This window comes from Catharus ustulatus, chromosome 1 (assembly GCF_009819885.2).
Source record: "Catharus ustulatus isolate bCatUst1 chromosome 1, bCatUst1.pri.v2, whole genome shotgun sequence".
Taxonomy (NCBI): Eukaryota; Metazoa; Chordata; class Aves; order Passeriformes; family Turdidae; genus Catharus; species Catharus ustulatus.
In genome coordinates this window covers 121,212,764-121,235,707 of record NC_046221.1, presented here as the reverse complement: position 1 = coordinate 121,235,707, position 22,944 = coordinate 121,212,764, and the positions used below count along the sequence as shown (strand labels likewise).

Here is a 22,944-nt window from a genome sequence, read left to right as displayed (position 1 = left end):
GGCTCTGAGTGGCACTGCCGGGCCGCCAATGGCGGCGGCGCCGCGCCCGCCCCGGCCGTGAGCGGCGCCTCCTTCCACCAACGGGGCGGGCGGCGCGGTCCGCAGGCGCCGGCGGCGGGGCGCGGCCGCGGCCCTGACTGACTGGGGGAGGCGTCCAACCCGCGGTGCGTGTGGGCGGCGGGCGGTGTGGGCGCGGCGTGTGCGGCAGGCTGGGCTGCACCGCAGCGCATACACTACAATGGCTGCTGGAAAGACGGGAAAGCAAACAATTTCCAGGCCCGCCGCGTCCAGCCCGAAATATGGGGAAAAAATTACAGAAAAATCGGAGAACACTGTAAAGGGTGGAAACGGGGCGCAGAGGGGATGCTGAGGCTCCCGCGGTGAGTCTGCTGCGGGTTTGGGGGGCAGGCGCCGGGGTTTAGCAGGGAAATATCAGGGTTATTTAAATTATGAAGGGGGAGGAGGAGAAGGAGGGGGGAGAGGAGAGAGGAGCAGCGAGCAGTGAGGAAAAGTTTGTGTTAACCATCCCTCCCTTCCATCCCTCTCCCCCCATCTCCCGCAGCCCCCCGCCGCCCCGCGTCGGACCCCCCCGGGGGGAAAAGCAGGGGAGGGGAGGCGAGGCGAGCGGTGCCCCCCCCCCACCCCCCTTCCCCTCCCTCGGAGGGAGAAAGAGATGATTTTTCAGAAAAACCTCTCTCAGGAGTTTCCTCCACTCCTCCCCTCCCTCCCCGCGGCGCTCTGTTGGTTCGCGAGGAGCGGGCGAGGCGGCGGGGCTGCCCGGGGGACGGCAGGAGGGCGCGGGGTGCCCGCCGCCGACCCCCGCGGCGGGCCGGGCCCGGGGCCGCGGGGCAGGGGCAGGGGCAGGAGCGGCGCGGCCGCCCCCTCCCCTCCTCGCCTCTCCGGAGCCTGTGCTGTGAATGCAGTGACAGCGGCGAGAGCGGCGAGAGAGGGAGCGGAAGACATTAGAGACCGCGGTGCCGAAAAATGAGGGAAAAAATTAATATAAATTCGCCCGCTGCCTCAAACCGGACAAATTTCACACAGAAATTTCCCCCGTGGACCCGGCTACCCGTGGGGTGTCCCCCGGACCTGGCGGCCGCGTCTTTGGGGGGATCCGGAGTGACTTTGGGGCACTCGACCCCCCTTTCCCGTCGTTTTTTGGACAAAAGTTTTTTTTTTCGTAATAAAGAAACGAATTTGCCTGCTCTCCCCCTCCGAGTAGCCCAGGAGCTTTTCCCTTCCCCATCGGTGTGTGTTTAGAGAAAAGTGTGAACCCAAGTAAGTGCTGAGTCGTGTTGCATTGGGGAGGGGGGTTTGCTAACTGAAAGCAGGAGAGATCCGGAGAGAGAGAGAGAGAGAGCAGGGACAGCTTGTTGTCAGTATCATAAACAACCAAAATGGAGGGAGAACTGAGGCATATAACAAAATAAAAATCAGAAAAAAATGCCAAAAAATACCTAAAAATCGGGGCTGCTCCCCCTTTTCTTCCTCAAGGTAACAGAATAAAACCCGTGTCTTCCCGAGACCGTTTTAAGGTTTCAGGGAGCAAGGAGTTAATATTTATTATTTTTTTTTGTTGATGAATTCTTTGGAAAGGCAAAAGCCTCTTATAACTCGCCACCGACAATGAGAAAACGTGAAAATCCCTTTCAGGACAGAGAGGTAGGGGGAGATGATGGTGCAGAAAGTGTATAACTTGGGGGTAATGTGGAGTGATCCTAGATAAGATAAATGCTGTATGTGGTGCTTTATAACTTCCTTTTTTAATGCTTTTTTTGTGTGTGTGTGTATTTGGGGGATTTGGGGAGATGGGGGCTCCTTTCTTTTCCTCTATCTTTTTCTTTCCCTTTTTTTTTTTTTTTTTTTTTTTTCGGACCGGAATGTAATGCTTTTGTAGTGTCACTTTCCTGATCTAATTAGGATGTGTGAGGCAAAGAGTAAACCTTTCCGGTTTATAAAGTGCATTTTCGTTGCCTTTGAATTTCAAGTTTTCTTGGTGGCTCACTCCTCTATTTAAACTGGATTCTTCAGAGTGGTGTGGGGTTGAGCTAATGCTCCATAGGGAGAGCAGAGAGGGCTCAGGGGCAGGGCACCTCTTCTGCGGGTGCTTACAGATTTCCCTGGCACGTTCAGTTCACCTGTTTGTCTCCTACAAAGAATGTGTTCTGCAGTCTCCTCGTTTTATTTATATGAAATAATGATGCCTCATCTCGCCTCACATTGAAGTTAATGCGAAAGTGCTGCTGATGTTGGTTCCACGTGGGATCAGGGACATAGCAGGGCATTTTAAAGAGACAGCTTCTCTTTTCCTAGGGCTATCATCACCTCTGCAGCACCTCTGCCTCTAGCAGAGGGGTGGTTCGTTGTTTGTTTTTTTAATGGAAAGGTATCAAATCGGCCCTGGTCTGATAAATTAAGGAAGGGTAACAGGGGGAAACGTGCAGAATCGTTGGGATCACAGCAATTCTTTTGTGTGTAGCAGGTCTTCAGGGGAGTTTTCTTGGTGTGTTAATTAAAATGTTGTGTTTTGGAGAATGTTTTTTGGAATGTATGTTACAGAAATGAAATAGTCTCATGTTGTTTAATATTAAGATGTAGTGCTGTTTTGCTAGCTGTGAATTCAGTGGGAGGAGATGAATTCCCTGTGTGTAGGGCAGTTTCACAGACATTTTGTGAAAGTTGTGAAGTGCATTATTTTTACTTTGAATACATTCTGTTTTGTTGGGAACATGTGAGTTTGTTCAGAAGTTTATTCTATATCTAAATCTCCTAAACCATCCCCAAAGGTTTTGAAAATAGTGAAAAATAATTGTAGGTTTTAATTGGCCAAAGTAGGGGCTCTGTACAAGTACACCTTGGCTGTGTAGTTATAACATCACTTGGAAGAATTGCCTCTGGCTTTATTTAAAGAAAAAAAAGTCATCCTAACTGTGGTCTGGTGTCATATGTATGTGTGCATGTGTATATGCATGCCTGCTTTTAGCATGGGTTCTGGCTGTTACTGATTTTTTTCTTAATTTTTAACTTGTGAATGTTTAACTGTGATGATGCGAAATACTCTGCTTGTCCCTATTATCTCCTATGTATTTTAATTTTACTTTTAAAATATACTAGCTAAAAAAATTAGCATCGCCTCTTAACATGGCAATTTGATACCTTTATGAGGAGTTGCAATGTTTCCTTTACACTTGCTTTGTTTTTGGAGTCTGTATTTAGTTCTAAATTGAAAATTGAATGCAGGTATGTGGTTCTTGAGAGAGAAGATGGGGTACTGAACTTGGAGGGAGACTTTTGCAGCACATGTTTTCTGTGAATTTGTGGAAGTTGAGTATGAGTTGTGATAGCCCTCTGTGTTGAATAGCATGTGCTTGCAAATGATCTGTACCCTTACTGCAAGTGTGACCAAAGAAACTTGTTGCCTAGGATAGCCTTGTGGTTAAAGATTTGGGAAGAAATCTCAAAGTTTTCCAGTGACTCACAGTTGTGAAAATTAAATCACATTAAATACTCTTGGGTTAGAAAAAGGGGTCATTAAGGAAGAAAGATTAATCATTTTGTATAAAGGAATGATACTGAATATTTTTCCAAAACTGCCTTTTATGGTTTAGAGATCTATTTTATAGTTAGTCAGAATTCAGACTTAAAAGTTCCTTCTGAATATTTCTTAAACTGATCTATTCTTTTTATTGACTGAAGTAACATTACCGTGGAATGCATAGAAATTTGATAAATTAATAGCAGTTCACCATATGTTGGTAGTTTTAATGTACCAGGGTAGATAGGCAGATGGTAGTAGATGTGCAGAACTAACTTAAATAAACTAGTTAATAGTATTGAGAACTCTTCAAATGCTGTGTCTGTGACCATCAGTATGAAGTGCTTAACATGTCACTACATTTTTACCTAATTTGAAGCTTTTTAATAATTGATACTTTAATGCTGAAAATAGATATAGACACTGGTAATAACAATGTGAAAGAAGCAGTGTTGTGAAGTATCTTTTTTGACTTAGAGCTATGTATTACAAAGTAAATTTGGTGTATCCAACCATAGTACAAAATTCAGGATTTAGGGTGGAGAAAGAGGAAAGGGTGTTCTCTCAGAATTTGATACTCTTCTAAACTGGATTTAATTTTAAGGTATAATCCAGATGGAGATAATAATCACAGAAAAAAAGTTGTTTAGGATTATTTTTTTACAAACTTACTCTTTTGTAGAAAACAGAATTCTTCTTACAGGGATGAAGTGTTTTTTTCAAATAAAAATGCAAAGTAACTTTCAAAGCTTCCTTAGTTCTAAGAGTTAAGATAATCTTCCGTATTATATATTGGTCTGATTCCATACATTATACAATTTGATTTTTTCAAGATTTTCTAAAATTGACACACCTGAGGAAACAAATACTATGGGCTGTTGTTGATAAGGTTGTCCTACTTTTTCTAGGTAAACTGGAGAGGTGTAAATGTATTAAAATCCTTCTTAGAGACTTACCAATCTTATTCAATAATTTTTAAAAATTAATAACTGCAGTATTCTACAACAGTACAAGCAAATACAAGAATCTTAAGTAACATGCATTCAGCTTTCCTTGAATGCTTAGCTCCAATGTGTCTCTTGGTGTGTACTTTTAATTTAGTAATTATCCTGAAAAATTAGTTTTCAATGCAGAACTTTTGATATTTCAATTAAGAAACTTTTAAAAGTTTGTGTAATTTCAAAAGGCACTGCATACAAAGTGCAGCCACTTCTAATGGTTGTCCACCTTTGCAGCTGGTTAGTCAAAATGGTGCCCTAAAGTCTCCTCCTTTCAGGCTCTTGCATGTTTTCAAATTAATGGGTTAAAGAGGGCACTACTCATGTTCTAAATAAACCACTGTTTGTAACTGTTCAAGGTTATTTTGTAAAATAGATGTTTTTACTTCAGAGTCTAAACTAGAAGGTTTTAAATTTTTCTGTCTGTATCCCCTTATGTTGTTAAAACCAGTTTTTGTGAACAAATACTTTTTGGTAGGGTTCTTGAGCAAATGTATGTGTTTACCAAGCAGAAATATTCTGGAAAACATGAAATCTGTTCAAGTACTTAGACCATTCTCAAATCACTATAGACTTAAAAGGAGCTAGCAGTGACCACCACTGAAGTGATAGAGAACTTGCTGTCAAGGAGTTATTCTCCAAATATCTGCTGCTAGTAAGGATTTAGCTTGCAGAGCTTTTGAAAGAAATGTGCAGTATTTGTCCACTGAACTGCTAAGCATCTTTAACTAATTACCAAATGTTTAGGTAGCCTTAAAAACTATTTAAAAATAATTCAAATATTAGAACAAAGTAACATTTGTATTGATCAAATATAAAATGTTTAAATTTCTGAAGCATAAGTGTGGTTTTTTTGCAGTTATCTGGGCATTTTGATAATAGACAATTGTGTATTTTTCCTCTAATCAAAAAAGAACCACATGAAGAATTTAATTCAATTTATATTGATTTTTAAATTGTGTGATCTCGTAACTTGAATGTAAAACATTGATTAACTCTCAATATAATCTCTTCCACAGATGCTGGTTTTTTTTTTGGTTGTCAAGGAATATAGTGAGCATTTTTCTGAAATTGCATAGATTGCTGTTACTAATGCATTTTAAATAAACAGCTGTCCACCAAATATCAAATGTAAAAGATCCTAATTGCATGCAAGTTCAAAAAACCTAATATTAAACAGAACTGGTCACCATTACTGCAGATTCAGTTTTATTTTTGTTTAGTTTTATTGTTAAAGTGTTTTCTATCTACATCTGTATCAGTGTTCACCTGTTATTGTGTCATCTTAGGACAAATCAGTAGAATTAGAGGGAGTTTTATATTTTTTAAATGATACAGCATGCTTTTAAGAGAAGTTGTGTACTAACAGTTTTAAAGGATGGGGCCTTCTCATAGGATGTATTAATTTTTAAAATATTTAAATGGACCCTGCATGTCTAGCAAACGGTTACGGTAGGATGATGGCATTAAAATTAACCACCATATATGTCAGGGGTTTGGGATGCCTGTATAAGTACATATTTGACAGTGAAGAGTGGGAAAGGATATATAGTTATTCTCATGTTGAAGGAATAGATAAGTTTATATTATAACCTTCTCTGTAGCCTTTTTCTCTCCCCTTCCTTGTTCATTGTCTGTCCAGTGTGTAGAAATATCTTGTCAAATACATTAAAATACATGGCCAGGGTGATGGGCTATTCTATTCATGACCAACCCTGGCGGTTTTTATAGACTTACAGAGGGGCACAAAGAAAATAAAATGTGGCCCAATGGGTATTTGTTTAGAGGAAAGGGAAGAGAGGCAAAAAAACCTCACAGGTCTGAACTATTATAAAACCAAAAAGTGACATAAAAGAAACGAATGCAGACATGTGTGGCTGTAATGCATACAACAGTAACTCAAAACTCTGAAGTAAAATAGCTCAGATCAGATTTGAGAAAGTCAGCTGGGAGTCAGGAAAGTAAAACCTAAGAATTGCCATCAGATGCAATTAAGAAATAACTATGTAAAGAAACTTGGAAAAATGCAAAAAGTGTCTGTTACAGTAAACTGAATTGCTATAATCTTCTTTTGCACTTAATGTGCTAAATTCCTCTCTCAAGGAAAATATCCCTAGAAATCAGATTAGAAAGTGTTTAAAGGGAATTATTTGTCAAAGTTGTTTTTTCACTTAAGTTAGGATAACTAATAATAATCTCTTCCATATTGCTGTAATAATACTTTATTTGATACCATTTAGCCATACAGATTGCATATAGATTTACTTATGTATTGTGCAGGTAATTTACCAGTAGCCTGACACTGTGTATCCCTAAAAGCTTTTCTTTATGGTTGTGAGTCACATCAGATTTGGCAGTCTGCAAGTGTAAAGTATTTCTTATGAAATAAGATGTAGATTGCTGATTTTGCCTTATGCACATTTACTGTGAATTGCCAAATAACCAAAAAAGGAACGAGGGTGTCAGAAAACTTAGCTTCTCTCTTCATGTATTGAGTATGTACTTGTGTCCTGTGGGCTATCAGATTTGCTAGTGCAGGAGTTTTCTAAAAAACCCTTCAAACCATCTGATTGTGAATTAATGAGATCTCACTATACTGTGTGTTTGAACAGCAGAAAGACCCTGTGTACGCAAATCAGATTTTACTGTCTCAAGTGCTTGTCACTTGTAATAAAACTGTTTACTGTGTGGTGTATGTATTTATCATGAATGTTGCATTTATATGTGGGATAGATACAGACAGGCACATATTTTAAGGACACATTTAGGGACAATATCATGTCTTTTGAATCAGTTGTGGTATAGGAATTTATTTTTTTTAGAGATCTTTTTGAAGGAAAGGCAGAAAGAGAGATTCTGGCAGCTTGCTATTAAATTTCAATCAAGCCAGTATAGTTAGTAATAAAACATTTACAAGTTTGTAAATGTTAAGTTTCTTCAAACTCTTACTGTCACGTGTGGAATTTTCATTTATACTATTTTGCATTTACTGCAGCTGCCTACATGCAAGGCTTAGTAATGCTGCATTTATCTCATGCAAGTATAGATAAAATATAAATATATAAAAGTAGAAATTGCCTGCAGCTGTTCTTATGTTTTCATAAGACGATATACTACAAAGGTGTAAATTTATGGTGTTGGCTACCTGGTATCAGTTACTGGTGCTCTTCTCCTCACAAGTACTTTAGGAAGAGTAATAAAGTAAAATAAAACAAGTATAAAATAGTGTCAGAGTTTTGTGTTCTGTTTAAAAGCTGAACACAATATTGTTCAAGCTTATTTTGTTCACTGGAAGATACTGTGGTCAGTACTTACATAATTTGTTTCACCTAGGACACTAGAAAACATTGAACCACCTAGCTAGGGAAGAGCTTAGACACAAATGCCAGTTATTTAAATCTTTGGGCTTTTTTTCATCTGTGATTTGAAGTTTTCTTTTATTCTTTTGAATACTAGGATTGTGTTCAGACTAAACCACTCCTAATTATTCCCCAGCACAAACATATCGCTTATGGCTATATTTTAATCAGTTTCAGAAAAAGTAATAAACATATTATTGCATCTGTCAAAGGATGGTGTTGCTACATGCTATTTTAAATGGTGTTTAAGTACAGTTATAAGCATACCAGTACAATGAAATCAGCTCTATTCCTAAACAACAAAGTTACATTATTTTTTACTTAAAAAGTTAACCAAGAATCCTAATATGTTAATTATCCTAATTATTCAGGCTGGTTTTAGTATGTGTTGAAATTGCTTTAAAAAGTATATGTGAAATATTTATATCAAACTTGCTTAATTTCTCATTACTTGTAAAATGTAATGTTTTCCCAGTTATAATTTTAAAGGGTTTTTTGTCATAGCTGCCTGAGTGTATCCTTTTCTTTTGGATACACTCTTTTCTGAACCAAGCACTTCTTTAACTTGTTTGAAACTCTTGTTCTCTCAGAATCAATTTGTATCCCTTTAAGTTTAGCTATTGATAGTTTTTGTGCTAGAAAAATTGTGCCAAGGAATATTGTGAAGTTAACTTGAGCTGGTGATGCTACAAGTAGAAAAACTGAGTGCAGAGTAACACAGGAAACTTAATCATGATGGTGTGTGGGTGACGGGAATAGTCCCTAACTGGATGAATATTAAACTAATCTATGAGGAAAAGATGTCAGGTCCTGTACCATTAGACACATACATGCTATCACTCTTTCTCATAAGAAATACTCAAACACACTTCTAGTATCAATTGCTGTAGAGGGCAAACAGAAATCTAGATTATACTTTCAGAAATGTTAAACTGTGAAATAAGTTTCTTGGGGGAAAAAAAAGGTTTTAGAGGTTTGTCCTGTAGTGTATTATTTCACCTTTGAAACTTGGCCACTTCAGAATATTTGAGAAGAAGTAAGTTAAGTCCATATTGAAAAATACATTTCAGTTTCTAGTTTTTATCTATGCATCATGTAGAACAAACTTGTTGCTCTTCATTTTACTTAAATATTTGTACTGAAAGGAAACTGCATTTAAGAAGTTTTTAACTGCATTGATTGCTTGTCAGTTTGATTGGAGTAGCAAGATACTTTAGTTTGGGGAGGTTGGATATGTGTTATTATTTTCAGTTTTTCTGTGACTATTAAAACAACTGGACATAAAAAGAGACTGGGTCTTTCTTCAATCCAAGTGAGAAGACTGGTGTAGTCAAAAAGGTGCTCTGGTGACTTAAATCACTGCCCCTTAGTCCTCTCAAAATATTTGAATAATATGAATTTGTGATATCAGTCACGTAAGCCATGTTTCAACCTTGAAACTGATAATATATTCAGTTGTCTTGAAATGAACTCCATAATTCTTCATTAGCAGATTAAATTTCCTAAAGGTTTTGTCCAGATAAGAACTTTAGTATTGTGCTCTTTGTTCCATTTTTCATCAGGAACCAAGCAATAAAGTCTCTCAACTCTGAACAAAGCCTCAAAGCTTCAATAGATGCTCTAAATGTCCCCTATTCTTGTCATAGTTCTAGGTGTTAAACTGTGGTTGAAGGTCAAATAATCCCTTCTGCTAAGCATCTGAATTTCATCATAAAGGAGGTAGTTTGGTATTGGGAGATAGTTTTAGCATGGAAGTTTCACGTAGGCAGCTTAACAAAAAAAGCTAAAAGGCAGGCAGAAATTAGCTGTCAGGTTGCAAGTGCTTTGAAACTGTCCTGGGAAGTATACTTAAATCCCATTTCTTACTTTGGGATTGTAAGACTCATAGTTTGAAGAAGAAAGAGCTTAAATAATTTGTTAATTCTTTCTTCCCAAATATATATAAAAATTACCACCATTTTGGCTGGCAACAACCTCTGGCGAGGGACATTTTATAAGGATGTGTAGTGATAAAACAAGGAGTAAAACTGACAGAAGGTAAGTTTGGATTTGACATTAGGAAGAAATTCTTTACTGTGAGGGTGGTGAGGCACCAGAACAGGTTGCCCAGAGGAGCTGTGCGTGTCCCATCCCTGGAAGTGTTCCAGGCCAGGTTTGGTGGGGCTTTGAGTAATCTGGTCTAGGGAATGATGTCCCCGCCCATGGACCCGGATGATCTTTAAGGTACTTTCCAACAACTCAAACCATTTTACAATTTACAATATATCCAAACTTTTTGTAACTTAGGCCTTTGTAGGAAGATTATGAGGTCTCCTGGAGAAAGATACTACCGTTTTGAATTAACTTATGAATTAACTGTCACTTAGCAACTTTCTAATTCTGTGATGTGATTTTGTGTTTGGGGGTATATCTGAAAGGGAATGTAGTCAGAATTACTTCACTCCCTTTGCATGGCAGTGTTCTGACCCAAAGAGCATGTGCTATGTCTTTTTGCTTTGAGTATTCTTAGACTGGTTATATGGGAGTAAAAAAATTAAGTCTTTTTTTAACCTCTACTTTTTGAATTTCTCACTTGTTTAGAAAGTTAGTTTCTTGATATTTTTTTTTGTTTAGTATGTTGCAGTGGCTAGCAAAGTTGCTAGATGATCTGAACTACAGAATTCCTAAGTGGTAGAGGGAGATGTTTTTCCCTTCTGATCTTGACCAGATTATTTGAAAGTTTCCTTTTCTTTTCAGTAGTGCTTTGCTATAAATGAAAACAAATTAAATTGAACAAACACTAAAATTGCATGGCCCATGTTCCTCTTGCACAGCTTATTAAAATCTAGTTAGATGCTAAAAAACCTTTCACTGAGGACCTTCAAGGTACGAAGCCTCTATTTCATGCTTTCCAAATGTCACCATTTCCATCTATCAAATTCTAGCAGATCATTAGTAAATGTATGGTAGTAACTGTATGGTCTATAATGCCAACATAATAAACCCCTCTCAGAGTGAGAGATCTGTGTTAAAACTGAAGTGCTTCATGTGGAGCAAGTGGTATTTCCCCATGACCATTTTTTTTTAATATTGTAACATGCATTTGAGATTGTTTCAGGTGGCACTCATTGAAAGGGGTGGTATTTCAGGTTGGCAAGAAGCAAGCTGTTCAGGGCTTTTTCTAATAAGTTAAAACCAGTATTTTTGTAGCTTCATTCAGAAGCTGGTGGTCATTGAGGGTACATCATGGAACAGTAGAATCATGTGCTTCTCAGCAGGGGATGCTGCTTAATGATGGAGCTACAGTGTCCTGAATGTGGAAGGAGCAGACCAGCAGTGAAGGATTGGTTGCTTTCTAAAGTGTGAACAGGGAACTGCTTAATTCTGGCTTTTACAAATAAATTAATTATTTGGAATAAGATGCTTCCTTTACTTACTGGCATTTAAATTTTTTCTGCAGTATCAGAAATGGACACTTCAGGATGATTTTACAAGCCTCTCAGCTTGAAAGGGCAATTAATGTAACCACAAATGAAGTTAAAATGTTCAAAAATATTAAACTGTCTTGAAAGCAAAGAAAAATAACTACTAATCTGGTGGTATTTTTCAGTGAAGTAAATAATACTTATGTGTCATGAGAGATTCATTTAGCAATAGCTCGGATCCCTCCATAAGAGAATTGTTGTTATATTAATATACTTGTTAATGTAATGCATAATGTACATAATGCAGACGAATGTAGTTTTTGATAACAAAACCATCATAACTCGATCATAGAAAAAAATTACTTTGTGTCTACATATCCATAACCTAGATATGCCTAGGTATTCAGAACCTTCCATGATGATTTCTGGAAGCTGTACAAACACAAAGCTCTTCTGCTACATTCAGATAGTGCATGATAAATTGCTTTCTAAGGTTAGTGAGTGTTGGTCTGGGGGATTTGAATTCAGAATTAAAAGTGGTGCTGTGCTGACTTAGTAGCACAAAGTATTTTAGTCCAGTGTCGAAAGTACGTATTATGAAACCTGTATGTGGGTGTTACATGGCTCTGGAGTTGACTTTCTAGAAATATGGAAATTACCTAGGAAAACAAGTATTTTGTTTTGTTAGAACTATGGTTTCCCTCTGGTGGATTTGCCTTTAATTGAATTTTGCTCTGTGATTATTTTTTTTGGTGTTATTATTTGCACAAAATTGTGCTCATGCTTTTTCCTCCAAAAAAATACAAATAGTATTCCTGCTGTGATTATTATGCATAACATCTCTGACTCAGCAGATCAAAAGTTATGTTTACTGGAAAACAGAATTAACATTTTGTAATTTTTTTTAAGAACACTTAAAAATAACTGTGTCAAAAGAGATTATGTTTTTAACATGCTAATCCGCTAAACCATCATACATCAATCCGTAGGCAATGTTTTTATTCTAAGCAGCTACCTCTTACAAGAGCCCATCTGAGAGATTTCAGGATAGCCCAGACATATATCTGTGAAGTTGAGTTTCTTAGGTGAGAAATAGATTGCATAATACCTTCATTATCAAATTGCAGATTTTTTCCTCAAGAATTATCAGCATGTCTTGGCCTCTTCTAAGGAGTTCTGGCTATTGGGGACAAACTGATGATTAAAACTGGCATATGCAAAATTTGTTTAGCAGTGGGAGGGGATAGTAATTCCTAATTTTGATGGAGAATATTACATTGTGATAACCAAATACCCGAATAGAATACTGTACTGATTAGGGAAAAGACAAAGGAGTATGAGAATTTATGCCAACTGGATTGGAGACTCTGAGATTCATCTGGATTAGTTGTTTCCATTGCTAATCTTGCCCCATGTTCCTCTGCCACTTTGTTTTCTGAAGTTGTCTTTTCAGTGTTTGTAATTGTATACTGTTGCTGAGTAAAGAGTCGCACAGACGTGGGAAACAGCAGTACTGACTTGGCAGAAAACTCTGTAAAGTGCAAAAAATGCAGAAAAATAGAGTTCTGTCTTATCTTTTGTCTTCAGGAATCTTAAATGTTGCTTCTAAGAACAGAAGATATATGTGTGGTAATCTGAAATTTACCTATATGTTGACTGGTTCTGTGTACACCAATGACTAGAATTTTTAAATAATAAATACCAATACAAGAAATTTGTTTGTGTTTAGTTGAATTACTGTGCAAAGTTTGCTGAAACAGCATAGAAGTAACCATTTTCATTTATTTTTAAATGCTAATTCAGAATGGTATAACATGAGTGAAAAGTTTAGTTAGTTGTTACTATGTGATACTCTATTCTGGCTAGTTTTAGAGTTCTATTTAATTTTATCTGACAGATTAGAATATTTAACTTGAAATTCTGCTACTGCCTGACTGGCAAGTTGGGACACTGCCTACTGTGATTTCCTACTGGCAAGAAGTCTGTTTTAAGGCACGTTTGGCCATACTTTAGACTAACAGAGTTAGCTAAGGTTTGATACGCTGCTTTCTTCTTTAGGCCCACTGAAATATCTTTTGGAATTTGTGCCAGTGTGTTTTTGGACTGTAGAATGTGCAATGTGTGAGTGTAGAATGTGGAAGTGTGTTTCATACAATGTAAGGCTCCTCAGGCTTGTTGGCATTAGCCCTGTACCTTGAAGGGGTTCTGTGGGGGTTTTTTTACTCTGATGGTCAGTAAACACGTACAGCCAGAGCACCAATACATTGTGGCTTTGATCATGTCCCTGTATAACCATCTGCAAAGAGCAGTGCTGCAATGAGACACAGGGAGAATATGGGAAAGAAGGTATTATGTGATACAGGGAAAAATGAAACATCATCAGGCCTACACTGGCGATGCAGCAATAGTCCAGAGAGCTGTCTCGTTACTGTGCTTTCCTGTAAGGCACTGCACCAAACAGCACGAGATTGTATTTCCTACAAAACACTTAGGTATTATGCTAGTAAACAAAGTGTTCTCCACAAGGAATTTTATGTATTGGTAGACTGAGGTGCTGCATGGAAGCAACTATGCCAGTCTTTATGTAAATTGTTTTTAAATAAACTGTTGAATATAGTGGTGTTCCAGACAGTCATGGTTTAAAATACTGATAAGGAAGAAATTGTTGTAAAGTGTTTTGTTCCGAAGCTGTATACTGAATCGTCCTGGCAGACAGAGTTCTTCATTCTTCCAGGGCTGGATTTTCACTGAACAATTAGATGAAGTTACCTACATTTGAACTGATTGCTGAAGTTAGTTCGACAGGCGTGAGAGTGGTAACAGTGAAAATTGGTACATAAATTACTTTGTGAAGCTGGGTTGTTTAACTGCATTAGTAAAAAATACATTCTTTGACTCACCGATTTAAATATAAAAAACCTAAAAACAAACACCTAGAGAGTTTTGTATGTAGTTAGGATAGGGTGTTACTCAATTTACATGTATGACCAGTGCAGAAACAGAGAATGTCTCTAAATTCAGCAAGTGGTGTGTGTTGCTCTAAAGGCAGCAAGTGACTCATGTGACTGTCTTAGCAGCTGGGCAGCAAGATTAGAGAGCTACTATGTACACATTCCCTTACTGAGGGGTCCAAACTATTGCTAAATGAAGTTGTATTACTGCCAGAAAGTGAATAACAGGCATAAGAAAATATTATAAATAAGTGTGTCATCAGGTTAGTGCAGTAGTTATTTCAGACAGTCATTAAAGAGAAGGGGAAAAAAAACCCCAAACGCAACTTTTCTAAGATTCGCATTTAAAAGATGTTTGTCCTTTTTTCAGACTCTAACTTCATATGAGATTACATGTGAAGTGTCCCTTCCAATTTAAAGATTTTGGGAAAGTCATCTTGGAATGGCTGTTTCTGACACTGCAAGGAAAAAAAATGAGAATGTTAGTGAGTAAATCTTATTCCAAAGAACTCATTTATTTGTAAAAGTACTAAAAATATGCTTGTATCATGAAGTATTTTGATTTGAACTAAAATTGGCAAAGTGTGCACTTTTTGGTCACTTGCTAATTTGAAGACTTATTCATGATGTTATTCCTCATGTATTTCCTAATTGTAAGAATTTGTGAAGTTTGTTCCAAATTGTCTTTAAGTTTTCCTGGCATGCCAGTATGGATTAGTGGAATATGTATTCTTTTTATTTTTTCTTATGTTTCCCTAATCTAATTTTGGATTTTTTTGCTCAGATACTTGCTTTTCTTAAGAGAGTTGCTAAACATTTGTGAATGCTTTGTTCTTTATACATAATGTGTTTATAGTTACACATTGGATTTTAACTATAATTTATGGATTTAAACTGAAAACTGTCGCCCTATCAAACTTATCTTCAGGATTAACCCTCGGGAGAACTCCTTTGAGTCTTGAGGACCAGAGGACATACACTTGACTGTTGCAATCAAGTAAATTGATACAGAAATCAAGAAGATGTAAATATGAAGCTCCTTAGTGCTATTTTTAGTGTCAACTTTCAGACCATAATTATGTTTTAAAGATGAGAATGTATTTACCGAAGAGGAGCTTTTATATTTAAAAAGCCAAATCAGATGAAGTTGAGCTCAGGATAAATTCTTTACAGTAAAAGAGGAAGAATGTGTGTTCCTAGTTATCATCACTGCATCCCAAGTGTCCTCAACAAGGTTAAATTGTTTGTTTCTTATTTTGCTTCAGGGTTTCCAGATTTCTGCTTTCTCTGTTTTTCTGTCTAGCGATGACTTGTTTCTCATCTTGTTACTCTTTCCTGTTTATTCCAAGTTTTTGCAGCTTTCCTCAACAATGGTTTTCAGTTACCTCTCTAAGAAAAGATGGAGAGAGCATAAAATAAGATTGCCTAGAGTAGTCAGTGCATCTGAAAACTACCTTCTCCAGGTGGATCATTGTTTTAATAATACTTATAAACACCTTCATCTGACCTTTTTATTTTTGCACATTTAGATTTCTTCATAATCAAGTCTCTTATTGTTTAGCATTTTGAAATCTTTGATTTATAGGAAAAGTTCAGTTTGGGTTTTGTTTTGATTCATTCTTTCTGAATGTTTCATTGCCACTTCTTTAATGTACTGTTTTTCTGTAGCAGATTTCTTTTCTATTCTGCTTTCATTTTTTACTCCCAAATTACTCATCAGTTGCAAAAGAAAAATGTGTCTGCATTGCTTAGTCTGCTGGTGGTCTGTCACACAGGATCACTAGGAAACAGGAATGTTTGTGCATTGACAAGTAGTTTATAGATAAAGCACTAGCAGATTGTGACCAAGAATATATACATACCTGCAAAATATATCGATCCTCTGACTACTTGAATGCTTCTGTGGATTTTTGTGTGCTGTTTTTAACACATTCCTTGAGATGAACCATCTGAAATATCCATCTGCCAGCAGGGTTTCAGCTCCTGGGTCTTGCTGCCCTGTGTTGTGTGCCCAGCAGCTTCTCAGGCTTGGACTTCCTATCCCCGCCCCAATTCCCCCCAACTCCTCCCCAGGGAAGAACTCTGCCATACTGCAGTTTTGTTGAGTTGTTATCCTTTCTTCGGCAGTGTGCTTTGTTTTGTTAGAGCACCTTTGCACAGCTGGAAGAATTATATAAAGTAAACAACTGCCCTGAGAGGTTTTTTGCATGAACTTGGACTTCAGCTTGTTTGTTTGTGCCTTTCAGAATTACACCCAAAATTTCTTAGCCACAAGTTTGTGCTGCTCCACTGAACTAAGCAGGGAAGTATCTTCTTATGGATTCTAAGGAGGAAAATTCTTAATCTACCTCTAACCAAAAATACAGTATTATTTTTAATAAATTTGGTATTCAAATGTCCAGGGGGAAACAGCTGAACAAGATCAGACAAAAATATCTTGTATTTGTATGAGATTGCCTCTTGTAAGCAGTCATGCTTTAAGAAAGGAATAGGAAAGATTCTTTCTTGATATAGTTCCCCTCCCCCTGCTCTGTCATGCCATTCCATTCTTAGGATTGGGAATTATCCTGGTGTTTGCTTTTTAGAGCTGTTAGAAAATCATGGATATTTTGAAGGAAGTCGAGATGCTGTTTCTGACGTTATTTGTATCCTTCCGGTGAGAGTTTCGCGGTAGTGTGTGCCACCTGCCCAATATGCTTTTCTTTGGCAGGAAGGCCTACAAATAAGAAGAAAAAATGTTTTTGGGGAAGTTGGTAGTTCTTTTTTTTTTAAGGAAAAAAGCCTCAACCTGACAGCATTTCTTAGGGCTAGAGTTGCAGTCTCACCTCTTTCCTTGCACTGGGGAAGGGTGTTGGGGAGGGGGTTGGCAAGTTGTCTGGAAGCTGTAAGTTGATCAGAAGTGGCTCTTGAGCTCTTCAGTTTCAGATGTGATTGTGGTATTGAATTCTCTTAAGAGTTGACGAGCTTCCTGGTGAGGAGAGAGAATTTTAGTAGCTACCTTTGGAAAGAGAAATCTTGGCTGTGGTGTTGGAGAGAGCAAGCCCTCGGGAGCAAGCTGAAAAGTAAAGCATGGCAAAGTTTGGAGCCTAGATAACTGAAACATTTTTCTGCATTAAGTATAGATACTGTGGTCTTTCACAGGAGAGCAGTGGACAGGAAGAATATTTGTTTCCAAGCACTGGTGACCAGAGAAGAATAAATAGAACTGAAAGAGTCTTTAGGAGTTGTGTTGCTTTGTTAATGTCTTTAAAAAAAAATAGCATCCATTTTTAGGATTCAGTGTACTAGAGGCTGAAAAGGAAAACACAGCAGGCATCTGTCCTTCCCCTGACAAGCTAATAGTGTTGCTTGAAAGAGGAGAACTGAAACATGTGCAAAGGAGAAGGAAAAAAGTAGTTAGAGTACTTGGAGTTACATGTGTGCACACTGTTTAATTTTGTGTGTTAATTTAAAAATATGGCACAACAGTGGCTGACAAAGCCAAATTATGTTCCTCTCAGTCATCACCACGGGCCCTCGTATGCTATCCTGTTTTTCAGGCCGTGGATCATTGAAGGTAAAAACCCAGTGGGATGCTGGTTCGCAGAGCAGTATGTATCCCACAGATGGGAGTTCACGAGCCAGTTTTCTGGCTGGAAATTTATACATGGATCTTGACAATGGAACATATTTATACAGAGTTCTGGTATGCTCTCTAGCACATTTGATGTTTTGCTTCAGGCTCTGGATACTCGAATAAAACCTGCCCTACAGCCGCAGTCCCTCCCCTGGTGAAATGCTGAGCTGCTTGTATGTTGTTTCTGATTCTTGTGATGGAGAGACACCTCTTGCCCAACCTGCATCATGATACTTGTACTGTAAAGCACCTTGATTCCAAGGGAGGAGAGCCTGCACTGCATGCGCAGGATAAAATGCAGTGAGAATAAAGTAAATTACTCTCGTGGGGGTTTTTTTTCTTTAGTTGTTTATTTAAGAATCAAATTTCTGTGGAATTTTTGGAAGAACCTGTTCTGAGATTACTAGGTGGAGTTTTTCAAAGCCATTGTCTTCATAATCTGTTTAGAATGCAGCTTTCACTGCCTTTCACTTCAGCTTCAGGCACTAAGTATTTCTGCAAATCACTCTTGTAGACACATGCAAGGACTGGGAAAATTAATGACCCTCTCTGTAGCATTTAGTTTAAATGACACGGAGATCTCTAGTAGAATCTGAGACCTCTAGGACAGCATTCAATTATCTGACTCAAAACATTGATTTCTGAGTTACTAATGGGATTGTGGAATAAGTAATTTAAAAACTGGCTGAATTTGGGTAGAGTTCACAAGAATGACAGCTATACCACTATCCCTGTCTAATTTTAGGTCTCCATCTCAAAGGAAGGTGTTCAAAGGAAAAGGAAAAGTAGGAAAAATGTGTGAGAATTTTTTAACACAGACAAAACTTTTTTCTATTAACCGTTATGTTTTTGAAATGCACTGTTTTGAATGAATAAAAACTGAAGAAACAAAACAGGGAAGCAGACACTAATTTGCAAAATTTCAGCCCAAACAATGGCAGTTTGGCAAAGCTGTAGGTTGGCTTAAATAGAGGAGTTTATCATATAATGGCAAGTGTTTGGCAGCATGGTGAAATGTGATCCCACTCATTCTGCAAATAGTCAAATATATTGGATTTGAGTTCATATTTGTACTTACTGACAGCAGCATTGGTTCTTGTGTAAATTAACAGAGGAATTGTCCTGCTTTGAAATCAAGGGTGGCTAGAGAACTGTTGCAGCAGGGCTTTGCAGCCTAATCAAGGCCTGAGATGACAGTACCTTTTTTTAACCTGATAAAAGCTGATCAAATTATATGCTTGAATTTTATTTAGTAAGAATAATTACACTTGTGTGCATATTAAAACATGGTGGTTTTTTTGTGGCACTGGCAAAACCAAAATTGTCATGAAAAGTTAGAGGAGTAGAGATGATCCTCCCAAGAGTATTCTCCCGATCTTCAATAATCTGCTTGTCAAAGGCTTCCTGAGCTAAACATGATGAGATTGTACTTACTAACCTTTACTGGACTTTTTCCGTAACTTTTTCGTGTGACCTTTTGAGCTTATGTAAATTGTCTAAACACGCTGTTGCAAGGAGTTAAACTCCAGAAATGTTTGAAACGCAGGTGTGTTGCCTTCTGAAACCTGTGTCCTTTCATTTAATTCCACATCTCCTGCTCTTTCATTGGAAGAGCTGCCAGTCTGTTCAGTTTTCTGTCTCTCCAGCCACCTTCAATTGAGGTGCTATTCGTTTGCATCTGCCTTTTCTGCGTGTGTGTTGATTTCTCCAGAAACTCCACTTGCTTCTTGGAGCTTGATGTCCTTTTCTAAATTATGTTGCTTCTTCACTGATATGTTTATTTGTTCATGTGTCCTCCTGCCAATATCCCGGTTGTTCATTGAAGTTTATGCTTTCTTGCCTGGTGTAGATGTCAAGCTTATTGTAGTATTTCACAGCATGTTGGTTATTAATTGTTAGGAAAGTAATCAGACAGGCAGCAATCTGTGGTGTGTGTGTCTCCTCAATACAGTACAAGAGCTACGTAGCATGGCAGAGATACAGGACTACAGGACAAGGTGATGAATGAAAAAGGCAGTGAATCAGTTTCTATGCAAGGAAGATCTAAGTTGCCTTAGACTTTTCAGCTCTGTAAGAGACTACAAAAGGGAAAGTACTGAAAACAGAGGTTTTGTATCACAGACTGAATGATAAAGGAGCCATGAGTGATACTGATGGGATAAAGGGCGAGCAAAATTATTAGCTAAGAGGAAAGAGAAATAGTGGGAAATGGGCTTAGAACAAGCTAATAGAAAGCTGTTGTTAATAAAATGTGAAATTAAACTGTGGCACTCCTTGCCATGGGATGTTGTCGGTACAAAAGATTACATGTGCACTAGAGAGGGCTGCCAAAATAGTGGAAAAGGGGGGTGTTAAATCTCCTAGATGTCAAAGTCCCTAAATCACAAGTGGTGATACTTCCCTAAAATACTGCATACTTGTCTTCCTCATGATCTACTGTTGGCTTTTCCTGGAGCAAGGCTACTGGGCTGATGGACTTTTGCTCTGGCCTGCAGGGACCATCGTTGTGTTGCAATGAGTATTCAGGGACCCCGAACCGGAACAAATCACCCAGAACTGGAACAAATCACCCTGGCTGAGCCAGATGCCTCGCTGTCACAGAAACCATGGCTGTCTCTGTGAACCTATATAGAGCCACTTGCAAACTAGTGAAGTTTTTTCCATGTAAACGTAAAGCAAGTGTTTTGTTGACTAGAAAGCCTTTTAATTTCCAGCCTGAACTTATTTTGATAAGCTTACATTTACACTTCTTTGTTCCAGCCCTACTGACTGTCTCTTTGGTTTACTTATTAAGAACTTTAGTATTTCTTTTTCCTTTGCTCAGATGTTTTGTTGCGCTGTCCCAGATTAATTTTTTGTGAATATGTATTACCAGATTTATGCGTGCAAGATCTTGGTAGTCCACTATTGTAGCATCTTTATTTCCCTTCCTGCACTGAAAGTGCAGCTGCTTTTTTTCAATCATTATATTTTATTTCTTCTGAACAACCTCTCTTTAGTGACTTTTACTAGCTGCTTATGGGAGGGTTATACACAAACTTTTTCCTTCTCTACTGCTTCCAGCTAGCAGTTCATCACTTCCCAGCAGAAACCACTGTCTCTAAGAGTGTTACACTGTTCTTTGTTGTTCCTTTTCATCCTGTTTCTGTCCTTAAGATTTGTTACCATTTTTCTTGTGTATTCTTTCAGTCTGCACTGTCTTCTGCTACCTCCTAGTTTCATAGTTTCTGCATGTTTTTGTAGTGTTCACTGAAAGGCATAAAAAAATTTGAAAGTGTTGAATCAAAAAATACTAAAGACCAGTCTTGGCAGAAGTCCATAACTAACATCCTTCCACCTTTTTCTGAAAGAAATCTGTTGTCATCTCCTCTTGATCTGCTGCTTTTCCTGTCATACTATTCTTGAACTGACTCCTCTCTTCTCAGCTCAACAAATTGCTGCTCAGGTGGTAGTGTAGCAGATTCCTTACTGAGTGAGACTAGAAGTATTGTGCTTCTCTTCTATAAAGACTATTTGCAATGTTGAAGAAAAGCTGGGTGTTTGACATTGTTCAGCTTTTTAAAATCATGTGACATTTTGTTTGATTTTTTTTTTACCTTCATGTTTTCATTCTTTCATTGAAAATGTGCTCCAAGCAAGAGGCCATGCTAGCATCATTAGCTGTGTGTCCAGATAACTTTTCTCCACCCTTCTCAATACTGAAATTAGCCAAAAAGTGTGTATTTGAATTTGATGCTGTTGTGAGACTGTTCCATCTCATCTCAGCCTTGCTTCCTGCTAAATCAGAAGATAGTATTTCAGTATGAAAGGTAAGATTTTGTAAGTGTGGTAGATGCTTTTTTAAAAAATTCATCTTTTAGAAGGCCCTGTGTTGGTCTCTGTGGTTGACAGCCATCTATGGTGCAGAGGACTGTAAACTTCTACATTATTTTCACTCTAGTAGAAGTAGTGAGTTCAAACAGTTACCCAATGGTCTCTCTGTTGTCGTTGTAGATGTTTGGCAGACTTAGATCGCACCAAATTTATTCGAGGAGATCTATGCACTGCCAAAAATAATATGAACTTGGTCATTTATCACCTTTTTTCACCCCTGCTAAGGTGAGAGCATCTCACAGAGCCATGATATTCCATTAGTCTGCTGTGCTCAGTCTGTTCCATCAGGTTGGTTCCTCTTGCATGTTGGGTGTGCAGGGCAGAGCTGGTGCCAAATCCCCATGTTCAGCAGGGTGCTGAAATTGCTGCCATTTCTGAATGGCTACTGAGTACAGTTAGTGCAAAGACCACAGGAAATCTGTGCATGCGCTTGGGGTTAGAGATGTGAGAATCCCATACTGCTCATCCCTGTTCGTGTGGTGGCTCTTCTCTGCTTCCTCTTGTGCTGGCACAAAACCACTCCAAAGACTTAGACTGCATGGAAATGGTTGGAATTCTTTCTGTAGGGTTAATTTGACTGTTTTAGCTCTCTATGGTTAACTCGAATTTTTTAGGTCTCTGGCTTGGCACAGAGTGTGGAAAGGAAGGGAAAGAGGAAAGGAAAGGGAAAGGGAAGGAGGAAGAAGCACTAAACTGTTTCAGTGTGGAGGCATGCTGAAAATAACTAACTTCTGGGCAGACTAACAGAGTGCTGACGTGTGCTGTCTTCAACGTGACAGCTGGACAGATGTGTCCATCTCCGATCCCAAAGCATTAGCCAAGATGCTGTGCCAGAGCTGTTACCCCTGCCTCTGAACTGCTCATGGATGAAAAGCTGAAAAGCTCAGCTGCTTTTGCTGCATGGTCTGGCTTGCAGCAAGGAGGTGGCTTGTGTCTGGCTAGCAGCAAGGAGGTGGCTTGTGTCTGGCTAGCTTGGCATGTTGGCTGGGCATGGTTGCCTGTGCCTATGGTTGACCCAGTAAACAAGGTGCTTGCTCAGGTGGAGTTACCTAATTCTGGAGATAGCTGCTTTGCTTTTGGGATTGGGTCCAGAGATGAGAAGGTAACTGCTGAAGTTGCTTGCCAAGGCAGCTATCAAATCTGATGACAGATCAGGCCTTGAGGTTAACTAACAGCAATTATCTTTACCGTGGCTATAGCTATTCTGA

General features: G+C 38.5%; 1 protein-coding gene across 3 annotated transcripts in view; it reads left to right on the top strand.

The window, feature by feature from the left end:
- Positions 1–186: 186 nt before the first annotated feature.
- Positions 187–22,944, top strand: part of PLAG1 (PLAG1 zinc finger) — a 53,431-nt gene continuing 30,673 nt past the window's right edge. For 2 of the 3 annotated variants that reach the window (XM_033075836.1, XM_033075821.1), the window contains exon 1: positions 187–380. The gene's annotated coding sequence lies outside the window, so the exon portion shown is untranslated. Of the gene's footprint in view, positions 381–1,232; positions 1,279–22,944 lie in introns of those variants that run through there. The other variant, XM_033075828.2, reaches the window with a different exon arrangement.